Source organism: Notolepis coatsorum (genome assembly GCF_963971535.1).
Source record: "Notolepis coatsorum genome assembly, chromosome: 1".
In the NCBI taxonomy this organism is placed as follows: domain Eukaryota; kingdom Metazoa; phylum Chordata; class Actinopteri; order Aulopiformes; family Paralepididae; genus Notolepis; species Notolepis coatsorum.
The window spans coordinates 312050525-312055689 of NC_140165.1; the positions used below are offsets into that span (position 1 = coordinate 312050525).

The window sequence follows — 5165 nt, forward strand, 5'->3', positions numbered from 1 at the left end:
CTATTGTAACTTTGTCGTAATTCAAATTTAAATGTAAAACTTTTAATTGAAATTGAAAAGATTTTCATTTAAATTTGAAAATGGTCATTTACATTTAAATAAAAAAAATTTATATATTTAAATGTAAAACATTTACATTTTAATTTAAAACAGTTACATTTTTCTCCTTCAACCTATGTCAACAACAAGCTGTTTTTTTCGCCGACAGGACTGCCGCTAACTGCATGTGTTTTGCTTTGTTTCTCAGTGAACACATAGTGCACTAGTACTCATGTTTCCCTTTGAACGACTCAGTAACTAACTCCCATCTATGCCTTTATGTCTGCTTCATATTAGCCCATGTGACTCACAGTATGTAGAAGTGATTGATTTCCATCAGCGAAGACATGATTTATCAGCGACCATATTGGTTATTATTGGCCAATATCTGTTCTTTTCGATGAGCAATAATTATTTCTCTGTCTAGCTGCTTGTGTTTTCTTTTGTTTGGTATACTTGCAACGACAACACTGACAATCCGAAACAGAAATAAAAACTGATTATTTTCCATTTTTACAGTGTTTTTATGTCTTATTACTTTCAGTGTGTACACAATTTGGTTACCGTGAACTTATTGGTTATTGTAACAGAACATGTGTTATTATCGGTCATCGGAATCGGACAAGACGTTCATATCGTTGCGTCCCACATTTTTATGAATGGGGTGGTGTTACGACCCTGGCTCAGGGGCACGCAACCTATGTGCAAACCAACACCAAAACCCCGTGCTCTAACTCAAAGTGCTACTATCTCAAGGAACTATTAATATAAATGTTAACTAAAGTACTAAGGTAACCCAACGGACAAGGACTAGAAGAACGTGACAGCTCTTTCTCTAAGCACAGACAGTGCATGTGTGTTACTAGGTCTGCCTTTAAAGCTCCCCAGCAGGTAACCAATCAGCACTAATTGGCTAATTGGCAGGCCTCACCTGCATGCCCGGTGACACAGGAGTGATCAGGCCTCTAGTACATAACACCTCCCCCACCAAACTGGTTGCCCAAGAGGCAACCACTACACAACAACCCATAAACAAAACAAAAAACAACTGTGACCCCTTAGTTGTCAGGGCCACTACCACAACAGCGATAACGGGTACCACAAACACCGGTACTATGATCGTGAGAGGGCGTTTGCTAGCACGTTGTCCCTCCCACGATGTGGCGAATATCCAAGTTATACGCCTGGAGGAACAAACTCCATCGCATCAAACGATGGTTCGAGTTCACCATGCTGCGAAGAAAAACCAAAGGGTTATGGTCTGTATACACAACAAGGGGTAAGCTGGAGGATCCAACGTAAACATCAAAATGGTTCAAGGCAAGAACCGGGTCGGCCCCTGTCGAACACGACCACCGATACCGATCTGTCAAAATTATACTGCAAACCAAAATCAACCTGAGAACTGCGCTTAACAGAACAGAACACAGCACAACAAAACCATAGATCACTGATACCACCACCGCACCCATATCCATCCCACCTGGCACTGGCAGTTCAGGATACTGCACACCGTGAATATCCAGAGTAGGCTGTACCGCCTCAGGTACAGCCCCAGTGTACCGGGAACATGGCAGTACGACAGTCACAATAACGTCTGGAACACCATCTAAAATGGCGTCACCCAAAATAACTTTGTCCTGATCAAAATCAAAATGGCTGCCACTCAACAGACCAGGTCGCGAAGGCGGCTCCTGCTCCACAGGACACAGGTAACTAGGTTGACCATCACACCTAGTGCATGGCAGAGAATCAGTGTGGACATGTGGATCAATGTCAGAATCATCAACTGACATACTGGGACCATCCCTGCCCACAAGTGAAACATTAGGGACAATAGAGCTATTGTGGGAAGGCTGGCAGCCTAAGTCAAGCTTAGTAGCCTCTCCAACTAGAACGGTGTCACATGAAACAACAGCACCTCTCATAGCATCCTTCCCACACTCATCCTCCAATTCGTTCGTGGCCTCAGCCACCGTACAGGCTGGGAAGACCTTGAGACACTGCGCTGCCATATCATCTCCTGTCACATGCTTCTCCGGCACGCCTGTCAACTCTGGTTTCACCACCGGGCCTAACACAAAACCACAATCAAGAGAATCATTATGCAGGGGTACATCCACAGTGTGCTTTCCAAAATTCTCAACAGGTACACATTTTAACTCAACAAAGAATGTGTCACTAAGTGTAATGTCCCAAGTCGAAGTATCAACAACATCACTTTTGTCCTTTGACATTTCTCGTGCCACAGCACACACAGGAAACACTCCTGGATGTTTCTGTGCCAGCTCATTAGAGACCTCAGAAACCACAGGAATGGGAGTTACAACCGGAGTAGCCAACACTTTGTCACCAGCCAAATCATTCCCTAGAATGAAGGACACCCCCTTTATGGGAATGTGAGAACATACCCCCACAACAACATTGCCTGATACTAAGGGAGAATTGAGCGTGACCTCATGCAAAGGTGCATCCACAAATCCACCCCCAAAGCCCCGAACAACGACACCGGAATGCAAAGAAGAGTTTTCTGAAAACGGCAAAACCCCCTCCAGAATGAGGGACTGAAAAGCACCGGTATCTCTCCAAATTGTTATAGCCTGTTTGGACTCTAGTGCATTAGGCAGGGAAACAAATCCATTCATCATAAACCTTGAGGACCCCTCGAGCTCTTTGTCCACACATTTGATACTTTCCCCATCCCCATCTAACGTTGGCGTAGGCGTCCTGCATATGGTTTCTACCAGAGCCACGGTTCTGAAATTTTTCTGCTCAAGCACCGGGCATCCAGCAACGATATGACCAGGTTCTTTACAGTAAAAACAGATAATCCCTTCTGGGAATGCACCAGCAGAACCACCCCGCCTAGGAGGTGAAGTTAACTGACCAGCAGACACAGGTTTTGGGAAACGGCCCCCCTGAACAGGACGCCTATCCCCGGACTCAACACGGTAGTCCTCCAAAAACACGGACTTGTGTGTCAACACAAACTCATCGGCAAAGACAGCGGCGTCGCCTATCTTCGATACCCCACGCTCATTTAGATGTGTGGAAACGGTATCAGGAACACATCTTTTAAATTCCTCTAGGAGAATCAACTGCCTAAGCTGCTCCCTTGACTCTGCCCTCTGAGAAGTGCACCACCTGTCAAACAGGTTCTCCTTCTCCCTTCCAAACTCAACATAAGACTGCCCCTCCTGCCTGCGATAACCTCTAAAACGCTGACGATAGGCCTCGGGGACCAACTCATAAGCCCTCAATATGGAAGCTTTAACAAGCTCATAATCAGCGCTTTGTTCAAGGGACAGAGCGGTGTAGGCTTCTTGTGCCCTACCAACCAAAACACATTGCAGCAGCAGTGTCCAGGCGGTATCAGGCCACTTCAATGTGGTTGCCACCCGTTCAAAAAGGGGAAAATATCTTTCCACGTCTTTCTCAAAAAATGGAGGCACCATTCTAATATTCCTGCCTACATCAAAACCGGAACGTGACTCTGGATGCAGAGCACCCGCCTGCAAGGCAGCATGCTTATATTCAAGCTCCTTCTGTGCACGCTCGTGCTCCAACAACATTTGTTTCTCCTTAAACTCACGCTCCTCTCTCCTCTACGCTCGTGCTGTAGCTGCCTTTCCTTAAACTCCAACTCCCTTATCCTCCAGTCACCCTCTGCACCAGATAATAGCGGAGACACGTCAGACAAAGGAGGCTCCTCCACCCTCTCCTCAAGCACCTGTTCCCTAATGAGCAAAACCCTCAAAGCACCCAAGGCAGATGGTTTCAAACGTTTCTCACTGGGAGTAAGCTCGACCTTGTAGTGCACAGCAAGCTCGAGAAGCTGTTCTTTTGAAAACCTCTCCAACATGTCATGTGAAGGGTGATCCACAAAATCCCTAACGGAAGCCATCTTTTCTGCACCAGCGCCACAACCCGTTCACTTTAGAGTCACCAAAAGCTGCCAAAAGCACCCTAGCACACACACAATCCACCTAAAGAGCCACCAAAGAAACACTAAAGAACCACTGAAGAACGACTAAAGAACCACGACGAACCACTGAAGAACCATAAAGAATGCCAAAGCCACTAATACTAACCATAAAGGGACGCGGTGGCAATGTGTGCTACGGAGCGCACATTTCTAGGACGCAAAAAAAACATTAAAAAAAAAACACACCCACCCCAAATAGACGTGTCATACATGCAGGGTGTTAGGTGCTACCAGGTATGCTCACCAAACACTCAAACAAACAAAATAAATCCAACAAACAATTCCAAACAGGTGCGCCTTCTAACCTGATATGACTACATTATGCTTCTACGTCTAAACTGCAGAAAAAACCGGCCCACCACATGTCTACCCTAAGAAACACTAAATCAAGCCCTACCACACTACCTGTGTTTTCTGGCCGCCCTAATCTACCTACCCTTAAACTAATGCCCTGTAGACCTAACTTTCTTCAACCACACCTGCTACCAGTCAAAGATCATATACCAATCATTTCATTGACCGCCCCAGGAGTACGTGGTGCACAGGACGCTAACCAACAACCAGAAAATAATGTCCCTATCTACATGTGGTGCCCACTAAACTATATATTTTAACAGCATAAGTAGTCACATCAAATTACAAACAAATACGCCATACTCACCTGTTTGATGAAATGGCTCAGCCCCCACGTTACACCATATGTAACGAACACCACCCAAACCATAATACGATGACACCCCGTGCAACACAAAAAAAAAACACCAAACAAAGTTCTAGGTCTCACAACCTATGTGCAAACCAACACCAAAACCCTGTGCTCTAACTCAAAGTGCTACTATCTCAAGGAACTATTAATATAAATGTTAACTAAAGTACTAAGGTAACCCAACGGACAAGGACTAGAAGAACGTGACAGCTCTTTCTCTAAGCACAGACAGTGCATGTGTGTTACTAGGTCTGCCTTTAAAGCTCCCCAGCAGGTAACCAATCAGCACTAATTGGCTAATTGGCAGGCCTCACCTGCATGCCCGGTGACACAGGAGTGATCAGGCCTCTAGTACATAACAGGTGGTGAATAACCTGGCTCCTGTGTGGCCTATGAACCACATTGTGGGAGGTAGAGCGGTCGTCTGGTAATCAG

General features: G+C 45.6%; 1 protein-coding gene across 1 annotated transcript in view; it reads left to right on the forward strand.

The window, feature by feature from the left end:
• Positions 1-515, forward strand: part of capn12 (calpain 12) — a 39469-nt gene extending 38954 nt beyond the window's left edge. Inside the window, exon 22 of the mRNA XM_084329014.1 lies at positions 1-515. This exon is cut by the window's left edge and continues 967 nt beyond it. The gene's annotated coding sequence lies outside the window, so the exon portion shown is untranslated.
• The last annotated feature ends 4650 nt before the right edge of the window (positions 516-5165 follow it).